This window comes from Nannospalax galili, unplaced genomic scaffold (genome assembly GCF_000622305.1).
Source record: "Nannospalax galili isolate Female #2095 unplaced genomic scaffold, S.galili_v1.0 scaffold82, whole genome shotgun sequence".
In the NCBI taxonomy this organism is placed as follows: Eukaryota; Metazoa; Chordata; class Mammalia; order Rodentia; family Spalacidae; genus Nannospalax; species Nannospalax galili.
The window spans coordinates 306572-324078 of NW_008348862.1; positions in this window are offsets into that span (position 1 = coordinate 306572).

The window sequence follows — 17507 nt, forward strand, 5'->3', positions numbered from 1 at the left end:
TGCAGAGGAACTGGTTTGTTTCCCAGCACCTGGTGGCTAACAATCATTTATAACTCCAGTTCCAGAGGATCCAACACCCTCTTCTGACCCCCATGGGCATTGCACAACACGGGTGTGCTTACATACATGCAGACAATACACTCATACACATAGAATAAAAATGATATTTTTAAAAAAGAGTTTAAATGTAGTTACCCCAAGCAGGGGTTCAGGGGCCCTAATAAACACCACAGGCTAGCAAATAAAAGCCCAATGCCAGGAACAGGCTCCATCTTTTGGAGTTGTTGACCAGAGAGATCCCATAGATCCTCAAACAATACTGGCTGTCCTATTGCTGAGACACTACATATCTGAGCTGCAAAGCAAACAAGGAGAAACCCCAAACCGGTATGGAGCTCAAAGTTTCATCTCTGCTGGCTAGTTTTCATAGTTTAGAAGATGCTATGCATGTTACTGGCAGAGAAAGGTAACCCATCAACCTACCCAGCTGTGAACCCTGTGTGTTACAATAACAACTGGCTTTGCAAAATATCCCCACCTGTGCAACAGCAGAACAAATATTCCAGGAGTAACCAACCACCTTCTAATTGAATTTAAGACCTGGTTCACAAGATGGAGTTCATACCTGACACTGTTATCAGGGCCAAGAACCTATGGTCAGACAGGTCACAGGTCATAGGGGAGAATCTACTACTATCATTTTGCTAAACAGACAACACTGTTAAACTGGCTCATCATGACTTGTTTTTATACCCATAGATTAGTGCATCTCTCAACTGTCACCAGAGAAGGTTCTTCTTGTAGCAGATGGAGATTACCAGAGAGGCCCACAACTGGTCAATGTGTAGAGAATAAGAGACTACAGAGTTTTCAGCCCTAAATGGGACGCCTACTTCACACTTTCTCCTCCCAAGGTTCAGGGATCATTGTAGAAGATGAAGCAGAGATGATACAAGGAAACTGTGTTGTCTGGACACCACAAGTAGTTACACAAATGAACCCACAGCACTTACGCCAGCATGAATAAGCCCTGTGAGAACCCAAGCCAGAGAAGGACCCCGTGGATGGGAAAAAAAGGAAGTCCCAGGCCCAGCTGAGGATTTATCAGTAATTGAGAGATGGTAGGGGCAAGGAGAAGTCAGTTTTCCTTACAGATGTGATGCCTGGTAGGTTGACCAGATTCCAAAGGATAGAGTCACACCCAAGAGCATTTAGAAAACACAGATGAGACTTGATAGGACTTTAAAAAATAAGAGAGAATGCTCTCTTCCTGGAATAGAGCTCTTGCTTGAATAGCATTATATACATATATACATATGTATACACACAACACACACACATTTATTTATGTGGGGAGGTGCTGGACTCAACAAACAGATTCTCTCCTATCATTCATGTGAGTTTAGGGCTCATACTCAGGTTGTCAGGCTTGGCCGCAAGCTTCCTTGCCTAGTAGCCATTGCACTGGCCCCTGGAATAGCACTTTTCACCCTGAGTGATCAGACTCATTTTCCTTCAATAAGGGCAGCTGTCTTGCCCATCAACTGAAACAGTGCTCAGAAGCACCCAGGGTCTGCAGCATCTTCGTGAGAAACTTACCTTCTAAAAAGCAACATAGCTTCCAAGTTTCTTCTTCCTTAAAAGTGTAACAACTCTGTTCCTGAATGAGCTATCTTCCCATCAGAGGTTTCACCAGCAACTGACTGGTCCAGTGAAACCACTCCCACCCAGGCTGGGGGTCGGGGTAGGGGGTGGGATGGGGGTAGGGGGTTCACCCACCCACTCCCATTCCTCATGAGCTGTTTCTCACTAGCAGTGCAGGCCTCTGCTCTTGCAGAGGAACTGGGCCAACTTGATGCTGGAGCCCAGCTTCACAGATCCTGAAGGGGAGAAGAAACACTAATCAACTGGATGATCACTTACAAGAAACAGCTTGTTATACACTCTTGCAAGCCCTTCATTTATTTAGCTTCTTACAAGCTGCGTCTTGTTTCTTCTGAATCTCTACCCTCACCCTTCCACACAGAGAGTGTCATTTGTGTTCACTTAAGAAACTTGAAAATTATAGGATGGTACTATAGCTCAGTGTCCAGTGCTTGCCTAGCAGAAGTTCTTTCAGCATAGGAACGTCTACATGGAAGAGTCTAATAAGTGGAAAAATTCTGTTTCGATGAGGCAGGGTCTTCCTCTATAAACTAGACGGCCCTCAGCCTCCAGGAAATTCTCCTACCTTAGCCTCCCCAGTCCTGGGGTTATAGAACCACTACTGGCTCCTTAAGACTTCTTGCCACAGAAAAGACTAAACTCTCTTTTCTCCTCTTCTCTTCTCCTCTTTTCTCTCTCTCTCTCTCTCTCTCTCTCTCTCTCTCTCTCTCTCTCCTACTCTCTTCTCTTTTTTGAGGTAGAGTCTTTCTGCAGCCTCATTTGGCCCAGAATTCTCTGTGTAGACTAGGCTGACCTTGATCTCACAGAAATTTGCCTGCCTCTGACGCCCAAGTGCTGGGATTAAAGATGTGCACCACCATGCCTTAAGGACAGAGACAGGGCTGTGAGTTTATAATCCACCTGAGCTGATATGGTGATCCTGTCTCAAGAAACCACAATAAGTAAATTTGTAGCATTTCATGAAGAGCCAAATGAACCGTCCTCAAGATATGTATTTACAGTGCCAACAACTGAACCCAGGACTTCATGGGAGGCACTCTACCCACTGGCTGTATTCCCAGGCCCTAAGGTATATTAAGTGAAAGATGAAAACTGTGTTTATTGCATGGTTTCATTTGTGTTAACTATATATCTTCATATATATTTGTACTTGCATAGAATAACTTTAAAAGACACAGTGCATGGCCATGTAGCCATGGGCTACATAGCAAGGCCCTGTTGCTCTCACATGTCTCTCTTATCTCTCTCTGTGTCTTTTTTTCTCTCTCATACACACACACATAATGAGAAAGAGATCACTCATATTTTGTGACTATGCATATTATATAATAATTTGTAAAATATGTTATATTATACATTTGCTTTCTGGCTGATCTAAAATTAAATCTTTTCCTTTTCACACATGACAAAATTACCCTAGTGCTAGAAAAATGAACAAAGATGAATATCTTAAAATATATACATGTCCAAACTGTAAAGTTTTTCAGTTATCATGCAAGCAACCCTAATTAAACCCAGTGGGTCACACAAAGGTATCAAAGTAGGAGGGGGTTTGTTGGGAAGAAGGTTTCAGGATGATGACAGGGTGAGAGGGGGTGAGAAAGGGTAATGGTGGGGGTCTGGAAAAGAACCCAAATTCAGAATATGCATGTATGAAATTGTCAAACAATAATAATAAAAAAGTTGAGGGCTGACAGCTCAGCATGTTATGGCACTTGCTCTAAGCCTGACAACCTGAGATTAATCCCTGAGATCCACACACAGGGGAAGGAGAATGCTGACTTCTACAAGGTGTCCTCTGTCTTCCACAAATGTATCATGTCAGGCATGTACACAATCATGGGCATGCTCGGGTATGCACATTCACTCGCGCGCGCGCGCGCACACACACACACACACACACACACACACACACACAGAGAGAAAATAGAGAGATTAAAATAAAAACTTATTTTGTTTAAGAACATGATTTTTTTTTTAATCTTTTTGAGACAGGGTCCCCCTGTAGCACCAGCTGTCCTGGAACTCACTATGTAGACCAGACTGGCCTTGAACTCACAGAGATCCGGCCTGCATCTGCCTCCTGAGTGCTGGGATTAAAGGTGTGTGCCACCATGCCAGCAAGTAAATGAATTTTGGGGGGGGGGGGTCTTTTTGAGACAGGGTCTCCCTGTAGCCCAAGCTGTCCTGGAACTTGCTATGTAGACCAGGCTGGCTTTGAACTCACAGAGATCCATCTGCTTCTGCCTCCTAAGTGCTGGGACTACAGGCATGTGCCACCATGCCTGGCGAAATGAATTTTTAATTTTTGTTTTTAGATAAGGTCTCCCTGTAGCCTCAACTGGCCTGGAACTTGCTATGTAGACCAGGCTGGCCTTGATCTCACAGAGATCCACCTGCCTCTGCCACCCTAGTGCTGGGATTAAAGGCTTGTACCACTATACCTGGCCAAAAATTAATTTTTAAAAAATAGAGGCAGGCAGATCTTCATGAGTTCGAGGCCAGCCTGGTCTACATAGCAAGTTCCAGGACAGCTGGGGCTACAGGGAGACCCTGTCTCAAAAAGGCCAAAAAAAAAAAAAAATGTAGCTAAGATGGTTTGAGTGTGAAATGTCCTCCGCAGGATCATATATTTGAATATTTTGTCCCCAGCTGGTGGTGCTGTTTTCCTAAACTGTGGAACCTTTAGGGGTGTGGCCTAGTAGGAGGAAGTAGGTCACTCCAGTGTGGGTTGCCAAGACAGGCCCACTTCCAGTCCTGCTGTGTAATTCCTGGTCAGTTCCTGTAAAAAGCAGCTGCTCGGCTGGAGAGATGGATCCGCAGTGAAGAGCACTGGCTGTTCTTGCAGAGGACTTGGATTCGGTTACCTGAACCTACATGGCAGCTACCACCTGTCCAGTTCCAGGGCATCTGACGCCCTCTTCTGGCCTCTGTGGGCTTTGCATACACATGGTACATACATGGAGGCAAAACACTTATACACATAAAGTAAAAATAAATATATGAGAATCAACTGCCACAAACTTCACCATCACAGATGGGGTACTAATTGCCATGGTGAGCTGTGTCCTTTCAAACCACGGGACAAAAGAAATTCTTCCTAAGTATGGCTATGGTAAAAACACTGGGCTGTTGCCATCTTCAAGAAGCACACACATACTCTAGACTGTGCCTTACTTTCTTCAGAGGGCTTTTTGTAGCCCTCATGCATCAGCCAGTGTTAAAATATTTATGGTGAAATCTCCAACTCTGCTTCATGAAATGTACAGTCCTGAAATCTTTTCCCATGTTGAGGCCATGAATCCTGGTTTGGCCCGAGTTGAGGTCCCTAAAGTTCTAGGGTAACTCCTCAGGCTGCTGAGAGTGACAGTGGGAAGCTGAGCCTCCTTAACAGTACCCCCAAAATATTGACTTTCTAAAAAATAAAGCAAAAGGGAAAATTTTTGATCCACAACTATTAGATAGGAATGGTGATGCCTGCTTTTAATCCCAGCACTTGGGAAGTTAAGGCAGGGAAATTGTCACAAGTTTGAGGCTAACTTGGGCTACATGGTGAGTTCCAGGCATGCTTAGGCTAGTATGAGACTGTCTCTAAAGCAAAGCAAACAAAAACAAGAATTCTATAGTCACTTCAATAAAAGCTCAATGAACTTCTTGTGTTAAGATGTGCACAATTCACTAGTTTTGGCATATATAGACACACCACTGAAGGTGTCAATATAATCAAGGGAGTTTTAAACACAATTGTTCTGCCTATCCACAGAAGTTTCTAACTCCAAATCATTTGAATGAGTTTTGTCTTCCCATGGCTCTTAATTCCTAGTCTGTTCACATCGCAAGACCTTTTATGGCCCTATTAAACACCTTCCATTTCTCAAACATTTCCTGTGCTTACAGAGTTTCTACAAAGTACAAAGAGGAACTGATTGAATTCTAGGGTTTCTGATGGCTAGGTCTGAGTATTGAGTCCCCAACTGCTGACACCAGACTGTAACATCCTCTTAAGTAGCAACTAATAAATAACGTGAAAAGGAAGCTAAAGAGAAATTGAATTCTGTTGATTAGAGGATAGAGGCATGACATGACAGATACAGAGATTCCCTCTGGTAAGGAAGTTGTATGTGGTTGCATTCATTAAGGTATGTCCTCTAGCCCCTGTCCCGCCTGGGGAAGGTAACAGAAATCTGGAAGCCCAGCATACTAGAGTCCAGGATAATTCCTGGCTTAATTCCTGCCTGGGAGGACAACTTAATAAGACCCTGCTTCAAAACCAAAAGCAATAGAAGGAAGAAGAATCTAGAAAGTTGGTAGCCAGAGAGTGGCCATTCAGAGACTGAGGGGCAGAGCATATGAGGGACATAATTAGCCCTTGAAGTCAGTTAAGAGAGTCTGACCTGATGGTAGATCTTCCTGTGACTCTGGGTCTGTCCTCACCTTCCTGGGTTCACTTGACTCTTGCTGCTTCCCAGGAGGTATATCAACACTAGAACCCAGTCTATTACCCTGGGTACAGTGGGAAAAGAGCCAGTTCAGACCAAAAGGCTTCCAGAAGACCACTGGGAATACAGTGCATTTGAGAGGCCTTCAGAAGCTGGCTTTCAGGATTGTGGAGCAAGTCCTGAGATCCAACAGGAATGACATGAGAGAGGCAGGGCCACTGAGCATCCCTTGAAATAAGGCCCAGGCACAGCTTTTGCTTTTGGGTTTACTGTCACTCCAGACCTGCAGTGGGGATACTGCAGCATAGACACTCCCAAGACATTTCAGATGCTTCAGCAGGGGGAAGGGACTGTATTCGAGGTGCTGGGAGTCCTCTGAAAGCTGCCCAAGTGCTTCCACACCAAGTACCTGAAGAGCTCAAAACCAATTCACCTTGACACTTAGCTGGTGGAAGTGATATTTGGTGAGTGTCCACGAAGGCTTACCTGCATACATCCTCACCATTGGGGTATGTCCTAAGGAAAGACTTTCCAGTGGCTTTGGCCCCAGGCCTGTGCCACCCCCATCTCTCTGCCTCAGTTCTTCAACTTCTGGGCCATGATGTGGAAACCACCTGACTCTGTCCTCCATGCTCCCTGCACAGGTAAGAAGATAGCACACTCCACATTTCCAGTATGTAATACACACCCTGTTTCATGTGAACATGTGGCACCCTAAAGGTAAAGCTGATGTTATGATATATGGGTCAGCTTATTACTAATAGGATGAACCCAAGATGATTATGTGCTTGGCTGACCATTGCTACAAGTGCCTGATGTAAGTGCAGGCTTGGGACTAGTGAGGGTTCCTCTGCAAATCCTAGTTCCTTGGGCAAGATCATCCTGGGAAAGGCTGTGGGTTTTGGAAAGAAACTAGAAGGCCAAATGGTCCCACGTTCGAGAATCCTTTCCTCCTAAGGCCTGCTGCTGGCAGAGGCGGCTTTACTTCTGTGGCCGGGGTGTGCCCACACAGGTGAGGCTTCCTTGTACTGCTCTCCTTCCAAACCCAGAGAAGGCCTTGGCTCAGGAGGCTGAGACCCAGTGTTCTCCCACTGAGTACAGTCAGGCTGCCACCCATCCTTCTCCTGTGCAGCTCTGTGAAGACTCCACCCAGCAGTACTCTGAGCAGGTTCTCAAGGCTCTGACACAATAGTGTAATGTTGATTCCATGGAAGCCCTGTACTAGAAGTGTCCTGAGGTTGCTCTTTCTTTTGTTTTGTTTGTATATTTGTTCTGTCTTAGAACCCGTTTTATTTTATGTTTTTCATATTTTATTTTATTAATTGTATGTGTACGAGTTTGCAAGTATATAAGTTCACCCGTGTCGGGCACTTACACAGAGATCAGAAGAGGGCATCAGATCCCCTGGAAATGGAGCTAAGACTGTTGTTAGCCACTGTGTGGATGCTAGGATTCAAACCTGGATCCTCTGCAAGAGCAGCCAGTGCTGTTAACAGCTGAGCCATCTCTCCAGCCCCTTAAAACCTGTTTTAAATGGAAGTCTCCACAGGTCAGTTTTTTTTTTTTTTTAATTTGTTTTTTGTCATAGTTTTTGCTGGCCTGAAATTCCCTATGTAGTCTAGGTCGGCCTTAAACTTACAGAGATATTGCCCGTCTCTGTCTCCTGAGTGTCAAAATTAAAGGCATGCACCACCGTACCCAACTCCAGAAGTCATTCTCTGTGTATTTATGTATACTCTAGAAGTTGGAGGAAGATAGGAATAGTCTCTTTTTATTTTCCTCTTTTGTTAAATGTTTACAAACACGAATTGAAAATGGTCCAGTAAAGAACTGCATTTCCCCAAGGTCTGTTAATCGAAAGAAAGAAAACAGCACTTTCCCTAAGCACCCAAATGCTGTTGAATGCAGCTGCAATTTTCCCTGAGGCAGATAGGACCTCTTGGATTGCTAGCCCCTGACTCTCAACCTTCCACCCTTGATTCCCTGGGTCAGGTGCTTCCCTTGTGGCACCTTAACCCAGTACATCTGGCTTTCTGACTGAGAGGTCTTGCCAGGGCTATTGGAAAACCTTTCCAAGCCACTGTTGTTCTTCTCTGAGAGCCTGGAGGCTGAGTGGGGTTCCACGCCTGGTTGCAACCAGTGTAGTGGGTTTGGATTTGAAAAGTCTGCTTGGTAGTATTGTGCACAAATCCACAACTGGATTTGAAAAGTCTGCTTGGTAGTATTGTGCAGTTGCCACCAGCTACTTCTCAGCTGGGCAAATGTCCCCTGGGGAGGAGGAGTAAAAGGTGGGGCTGTACTGTGGTCATCTGCAGGTCTTGCCTGGGTCACCTGAGTTTCTGTGAACTTTGAGGGTAGTATGGTTAGGTCTTCTCAGAGCAGCCTGAGGGGGAAGCAGCTGAATGCCAATTGGCTTCCTTCTCCCAGTGCCTGTGGTGTTGCAAGGATGTGAGTTTTGCTTCTGAGCATTAATCTTCAAGTTTGCTCAACAATGGCCAAGGGCTAAGATTTAAAAAACAGCTGTCAGCAATCCTGTGATAACAGGTTTCATTTGAAAAAATTCATAAAGGCAACCACTGAGGAGGAAAGAACAAAGCATGGGCTGGATGCTGGTGAGGCAGAGCTATGATGTTCTGGGTGGTAAAGCTGCACATGGAGCTGAAGTGAGTCTGTGAGAGAGGGTTGTCCTGTTGGGGAAACCTCTCTGCATGGCGTCGTTTCCAGACACCCCTTTAAAAAAATTGTCCATCCCCAGCACTCAGGAGGCAGAGGCAGGCAGAGCTCTATGAGTTCAAGGCTAGCCTGGTCTACATAGTGAGTTCCAGGACAGATGGGGCTACAGGGAGACCCTGTCTCAAAAAGACCAAAAAAAAAAATGTCCATCATGTGAAGAGTGGGCATTATGAATGGCAGCTAGGAAGAACCAGGCTACAATTTCCACTCCTGTGTGTAAATGAGTAGGCCCAGGGATGTGTAAGAGTCTTTAGGAGGAATAAGATTACTTGTTGAGCTGTGGTTCTACACAATGGGAGAGTGCTTGCCTCTTATGTACAAGGCCCTGGGTTGGATCCCCTGAACCAAAGGAAAATTATGTACTTGCTAACAAATTTGTCTCTGGTAACTGATCTGCACAGCTAAGATGTAAAACTATTTGTAGACTCTGTTAAGATAGTGTTTGCTTAGAGAGCACTCTTGTCTTTGAGAATGGTAGAATAGAAAAATTTATACTCCATTCTGTAGCAATTATTAATTCTAAGGAAATTATAAATGAGAATGAAAAAATTGAAGGAAACCTAACTTAAAATACCAAAAGAGGGGCTGGAGAGGTGGCTCAGCAGTTAAGAGCACTGGCTGCTCTTGCAGAAGATACAGGTTCGATTTCCAGCACCCACATAGCAGCTAACAACTGTTCTAGTTTGTCTTCTCCATTGTTGTGACAAAACACTGACCACTACCAACTTGGGGAGAAAAGGGTTTATTCAGCTTATGTCTCCCGGGTCACAGTTCATCAGGGAGCCCAAGGTAGGAACTCAGGGCAGGAGTCTGGAGGCCAGAGCTGGAGCACAGGCCAGTGAGGAATGCTACTTACTTACTTGGCCCATGCTCAACCTGCTTTTTGTTTTGGTTTTGGTTTTGGTTTTTTTTTTGAGACAGGGTCTCCCTGTAGCCTCAGCTGGCCTGGAACTCACTAAGTAACAGCACAACTGACCCCTTGTCAGCTTGACACACAAAACACATCACTATTAAATCACAACCTTTCTATTTCTTGTCCTCAAGATATGTTAACATTAATACCACAACATAAGGCAGTACAATCTTAAAAGCCCCACAGTCCTTAAAAAATCCAAACACTTAAAGGTTCACAGTCTCTTAAAAGTTTCATAATTGTGGACTCCTATAAAATCCAAAACAAGTACTATCTTATTTCAAAGGGAAGAATAGGGCACACCTAAGCAAAACCAAAGTCCAGCAAAGTAGCTCGAGGCTGGACACCTGTGATTCAGTCATGATCTTCCAGGCTCCAAAGGATTCTAGCAGCTCTACCTCTCTGAGTCTGCCATCCACAGCACACACAGCTCGTCTTGCAGACCCAGGCCAGCTCTATTCCACACCTACTGCTTGAACTGGCTCAGCAAACTTACCTAAGTTACTCCATTTTGTTCAGAGCCGTTTTAGCAGCAACTTTGCTCCACACCAAAAGGAAAAGGGGGACAACCTTGGGTCTTGGAGAATTGTCCTAGCCATGAACCATGGAATGTGCTAATTCCAGACATTTTACATCTGGCTAATGGCTTGTTTTTGCTTCTGTAACTTGCTTGCTATTTTAGATCACCTTGACACAAAGTATAAGACCAGCCTGTTACTGTCTGACCACCCATAACTGCTGATTTCAGCTTTCTTACTGTACTTGTTATGGCTAGGAAGTTGACTAATTTTAAAGTTACAAAGTTGATTGCCAAGTTATATGACTATATCACTTGTCTGTATAATGACTGGTTGTTGATTAATAGATTCAAGATTCTGCTATGTTGTACAAACCTGATTGGTTCACAAGTGTCCTGTTTGAATAATATTTCTGTAATCTTATAAAAACTCTAACCTGACAATCATCAGGGCTGCTTCTACTCCTGAGATAGACAGCCTGGCTGGTCGAAAAATAAAATTTACCTTGCTACTTTTCTTAAAGTGGTATTGGTGATTTTTTTTTTTTTTTTTTTTTTTTTTTGTGAACTCTGACCTATAACACTGCTGTTCTTGGTAGTCATCCCACAGTCCTGGCATCTCCAAAAAGCTGGGATCTCCACTGAAACTGAGGCTGCACCCTCACCAATGGCCTCTTATGGCTTCTTGGGGTGCAATGCCTCAGATTCTCTCCATGACCCCTTCAATTCTGGGGTCTTCACTGCAACTGAGGCTGCACTTTCACCAATGGCTTTTCCTGGCTTCTCAGGGCGCCAAGCCTCAGCTGCTCTCTCCGACCCCTTTACACTTTCAACACCAGAACCATACAGGAGACTCTTACACATTACTAAGTCCTGCTTCCAGCTTGAGATGGAGGCTCAGGTCCCCTCTATGCACTGACACTGAGGAAATAACTCCTAGAAGATTTCACCACAGTGATGTTGGTCTGTTACTTACAGCTCATTTTTCAGCCCCAGCTAACTAGCATCAATTGCCCCAGTAAAGCAAAGGTTTTACTTCAGGTTCTGGTCTCTTCTTAATTTCAGCTGATTCTTCAGCCCCAGCTGACCAGAACCCACAGATTCTCAATTCAAGATATTACACAAATATCCCTAAAAAGCTCTGCTTCCCTTTGAAGCTTCATAAGCCAGCTCTCCATCATCCACAACTCTTTCAGCATAACTGTTCCAAGCTCCACAGAAACAAATTCTAAGCACTCAATAGCTTTTCCAGCCAAAAGTTCCAAACACTTCCACAGTCCTCCCAAAAATGCCAAGGTCAAGTCTGTTACAGCAGTACCCCACTCCTGGTACCAATTACTGTATTAGTTACCTTTTGTTGCTGTGATAGAAACACTGGCCAAAGCAACTTATAGAAGGAAGAGTTTCCTTGAGCTTACTGTTCCAAGAGGTAAGAGTCCACCATGGTGAGGAGGCATGGTAGCGGAGGTGACTGGAGAAGGGGCAGAAGCTAGGCCCTCACATCTTCAAGCAGGCACAGAAAACAAGAGAGCGATATGCACAAGATCTGGGAAGGCTTAAGAGCTCTGTAAGCCCACAGTGACGTGCTTCCTCCAGCATGGCCGCACCTTCTAAGACCTCCCAAACAGCGCCACCAACTGGGGACAAAAAGTCCAAACACTTGGAGTCTATGGGGGACATTCTCATTCAACCCATCACAACAGCCATTCGTATCTTCAGTTCCAGGGGCATTTTGCTGCCCTCTTTGGACTTCTGTGAGCACTACACAACACGGGTGCACTTACATACATGCGGGAAATGCACTCATACACATAAAAATTAAAATAAAATATTTTTTAAAAAGACCAGAGGAAAAAGTCTCTGACTTTTATCACTAATAGCTTTAAGTAAATATTTACCATAAATACGGTTTTTTGAGACCAAGTTCCCTGTAGTAGTTAAGGCTAGCCTTGAACTTATTATATAGCTGAGAATTGTAAGAAACATGAAATATGTCCTTTTCTTCTGTTGAGCACTGTAAAACGCTGTTTATAAGAAGGAGTTAAAATCTTTTTTTTTAATTCAAAGGCTCTGATAGCCTGAAACAACTGAGCCCTTCTTCCTTTCAGCCAACCCTTTCCCCTTCTCTATTTCCTTTGTACTGATGCTTTTTTTTAAATATTTTACCTATTATTTTTTATTTTATGTGTATGTGTGTATTGCCTGCATGTAGGTAAGTGCACCCGTGTCATGCAATGCCCTTGGACGACAGTGAGGCTGTCAGAGCCCCTGGAACTGGAGTTAAGGACAGTTGTTAGCTGCCATGTGAGTGCTGGGATTTGAACCCAGGTCTTCTGCAAAAACAGCCAGTGTTCTTAACCACTTAGCCATCTCTCCACCCCCCTGTACTGATTCTTTTAAGATTAGCCCACTGCAAAAGACTGAGAGGTTGGACAGGAGCCAGTAGGGAAAAGGCACAGTATTCTTGCGTTAGGGTAAAATTCCATCATATTTCCTTTAACATGTGCTTACTTCTCCTTTGTTTTTGAGTCAGGTACCAGATCAGATGCAATGTCTTTGCTTTGTTGAGATGCTTTAATTGTGTTCTCTTTCTTTGTGACCCTAAACATATTTCTAACAGAATGACCCTGAACACTTGATACAACTGCATTCACCTCCCACAGGCTGGGACTACAGGATTGGGCCACAACACCTGCCATTTACCTTTATATTAAGAGAACTGAAGATGTAAAACAGCTTATAACAGCTTATTAACTACATTTTTTTTGCTTTTTGTTATAAACTGTACAAATTATGGGTTTCGTGCTGATATTTTGGGGATGTAGAGCATGTGCTTTGATCATATTTCCCCCCTTACTCTTTATTGTCCCCTTGTTCCACCCACATACATATTCCTCCTTCTGCTTTTAGCTCATTTTCTTTGAATCTAGACTCCCTGTAATGAGAGAAAACATGTTATGTTTCTCTTGTGAGTGAGCCAGGCTCCTTTCACTTGAGAAGATGCTCTTCATCTATTTTCTTGCAAATAACTTTTTTTTTTAGGTAGAGACTTGCTATGGTAGCTCAGGCTAGCCTGTGACAATCCTACTGCCTCAGTCTCCAGATTCCTGGGATTACACTGTTATTGAAAAAAATTATTTGAACAGCTAAGCGAGCAAGCATTTATTTACCTGAGAGTCTGAAAGTTTCTATATTCATTCTCATGCACAAGGCCCCAGATTTAGCAATAAGGGTTTCAAGATTTGGGGATCGAATAGACATTTTTATATCATTATTTTATGGCTGAAAACTGGGTCCAATGTTTATTTTCATGATAGGCATGTTGTCTCAGGAAAATGCCTTTCTGAGATTACTCCATCATCATAGTTAACAAAGTAGATATCCCAGGGGTGGAAAGATGCCTTAGTGGTTAAGAGCACTGACTACTCTTGCAGAGGACCTGAGTTCAATTCCCAGCACCCACATGGCAGCTAACAGCCATCTATAACTCCAGTTCCAGGGGATCCAATGCCCTCTTCAGACCTCCTCGGGCATTGCATGACATGGGTACACCTACCTAATTGGGATAGGCAGGTAATATACTCACACACATAAAATAAAAATTAATAAAATATTTAAAAACAACAAAATCAAGGAAGATGATTTGGCATGGGTCAGGACATCTGCAGCCTTTTTTATCTTAGCTAGGCCAGGCTAATTGGGACAGGAATTGGTTAACCGATCACAGCAGTTTACCAAAAGAGATATCATCAGCACAGGTTTGATCTGTCACATTTGATCTAATCTCTCCTCCTCGACTAATTGGACCAGGTGCCTCATTAAACCATTTGGTGAACTTTCCCTTCTCTTGTTTTACATCTTTGCCAACAGCAGACATAATGAGTAGAAAGCATCACGGAACTTCAAGACTTTACAGAGGAATAAAACATCTCTGAGTAGTGGAACTTTACAAAGAAATAAAAGGCATTCCAGGAATACATTTCAAGGTATTTACCTAGCAAGTGAAACAAAAGGAAACTTTAAATGGCCTTAAATTTACAAGGATATTATATAAGAATACAGCTAGTTACAAGAATATAACTCAACATGAGTGAGCCACCACATTTGTTTTGTTTTGTTTTCTTTTGTCTTTTTGAGACAGGGTCTCCCTGTAGCCCCAGCTGTCCTGAAACTCACTATGTAGACCAGGCTGGACTTGAACTCACAGAGATTTGCCTGCCTCTGCCTCCTGAGTGCTGGGATTAAAGGTGTGCACCACCACGCCTGCCTCACATTTGTCTCAAACAGCATAATTATAGTCTTCTGCATGGCTAAATAAAACTCATCTATCATCTATCTACCTATCCTCTGTCTGTCTATCTATCTATCTATCTATCTATCTATCTATCTATCATTTACCTATCTATCTTCTATCTATTCATCCATCTATCTATCATATATTTATCTACCTACCTACCTGTGCCTCCATCTCACTCTTTGAAGCTGAAAGGGGCTTGAGACAGGGTCTCACACTGTAACCCAGGCTGGCCAGGAACTTGTGGAACTGCTCCTGCCTCAGCTTCCCAAGTTTTGGGATTACAGGCTTTGGGGAGGATGAGTTGTTGTGCTTGAGACAATCTCATGTAACTCATGTGTCCTTTACCTTGCTACACAGTGGAGGATGACCCTGAATTCCTGGTTCTCCTGCCTCTGTTTCCCAGTGCTGGGATTCTAGTATACCATCACACTTGTCTTCAGATTTCCTATTTTACAACAAAGATTACCAAGCTACAGGTAGCACAGTCAATGGAGCATGCTTGTTCTGAAAACAGTAGCCTGCTCTGAAATGAAGGGGAAATGCTATACACAGAGTCATGTCTGAGATGATGGTTATTAAGGAAGAATATGGTAAGGTAGACATTAACATCCTTGACTGGAGGCTGGAGATAGCTCAACACTGATTTTCCTTTTCCTATTTTTTCTTTTGTGTATATGTGTGTGGGTTGAACCCAGGCTCTGCACATGCCAGGCATGTTCTCTCTCACTGAGCTGTTCTCAGCTACTTAAAAAAAAAACTTTTTTTGATGCAGGGTCTCATTAAATAGCCCTGCCTGGCCTGAAACTCACAGAAAACTGCCTGCCTCTGCCTCTCGAGTGCTAGGATCAAAGGCATGCCTCACCATGACCAGCCTACTTCAAAAAATAATTTTTTTGAGACATGGTATCACATCCAGGCTGACTTTGATCTCATAACATAGACAAGGATGACCTCAAATTTCTGATCCTCCTCCCTCTACCTCCCAAGTGCTGGGATTCTAGTGTGTGCTACTATGTGTATACCAGTGCCAGGAATTCCATCCAGAGATTCTGTATGCTAGGCAAGCACTTTGCCAAGAGAGTTACAGCCCCCAAATCTTTGGACATCACCCTCTCTAAGTCAATAAAGCCTAAATATGACCACCTAACACAGTCTCCTCATATAGCCCATCCAAACCTGGGAAACACTCTAAGACATCATTTGTCCTTACTGAACTCCCAGAGTTCTTCCAGCTGCATTACTGTGCTGAGTGCATTTATTTCATACATAGTGATCCCCTAATAAACATTTGTCCATACACAAGAAAAAGTCATCTGCTCTGTGGATTGGTGTTATGGTAAACTAAGCAAAACCTTACATTATCATTCTAATATATGACTATTTTAGAGTAGGATGCAACAATCCACCTTTCTTTTTTTCTTTTTCTTTCTCTCTTTTTTTTGAGACAGCATCTCTCTCTAGCCCCACTTAGCCTGGAACTTGCTATGTAGACAAGGCTGGCCTTGAACTCACAGAGATTCACCTGCCTCTGCCACCCGAGTGCTGGGATTAAAGGCGTGCGCCACCACGCCCAGGTCATCAGTCCACTTTTCTAATGAACTGTTCCTCATGGGCTCAACCAGGTTAGCAGATTAGTCCTACAGGGTCTGCAATGCTGTCAAATGTAGGAGGACTGGTGAGGCAGAGCCTGGCTCCTTGGTTGGCTGGTTGCTTGGTTGGAAGTTGTTTGTCTGAAGTGTGAGCATGAATGGGTATATGTGACTGCAAATGCCTGTGGAATCCAAAAGAGGGGCACAAATCCCTTTCTGTCTGTGGGCCATGAGCCTGGTTGGCATTGCTAATCATGCCAGCCTTGGCAAGGTCTGTCCATTACCTTGGAGCCAACTCCTATCACAGCTGCAGATGGAGTTGTAGTTGTTCTTGGTTATGTCCCATTTAATTCCTTGTCAATGGAGTGACAAAATAGGCTAAGGCTTTTTTTTTCTTTTGGTCTTTTTGAGTCAGGGTCTCCCTGTAGCCCCAGCTGGCCTGGAACTCACTATGTAGACCAGGCTGGCCTTGAACTCACAGAGATCTGCCTGCCTCTGCCTCCAGAGTACTGGGATCAAAGGTGTGTGCCACCACATCCGGCTTAGGCCAAGGCTTTGTAGACTCCATTCTCACTTATAATTTAGTCACTTACAACCATTAGCTTCACTAGAAGCAAGAAGAGCCTAGTGTAGTGGCCTTGAATTCATAGAGATCCACCTGCCTCTGCTTCCTGAGTGCTGGGATTAAAGGCATGTACCACCATGCATGACCAGGAAATCACTTTCTAAAGATACTTTTTATATAAGAATTATGTAAATATTGTTTGTCTTTGGTCTTCTGTGCCACTCTAGTCTGAGCTGCCTGCAGGGAATGTAGACTAGGACACTGGTTTGGGAAAAGCGTGATTCTCCCAAATAAGAAATCTTGGCCATGAGGCTCTAGTTCCTGCTTTAAGCTGTGATCCTTCTGATGGTTTAAGATTTTCTACATTAGGGTGTTTCTGTGTCTCTCTTTCTTCTAGACATTTCTCAACCCTGTGGCCACTGAGAAATTTATCAATTAAAAAAATCAAAGTACTCACCTTACCAACATAAATAAGTTCAAAGCTTATTACAGGCATGTACAAAGATTTCATTTCTTTGTATATACCCTTCTATAGATGAATAAACTAGGGCATAAAGCAATAAGATGTAGGAAAGAGCCATGTTGTGTATCTGAATATGTGGTCCAAAAATTATGCTCTGGATCCAACCTCTAGAGTCCCTATGGAAGAACTGCATCTTTCCAGAATATACATGGAATAATTAAAATCTACAGAGCTCACAAAGAGTCTTGACTACCACAGTGGTCAAAAACTCAAAGCAGCTCTTCAGTCACAAGTGTAAAAGATAGAAAAGTCCACAAGCTTCTGTT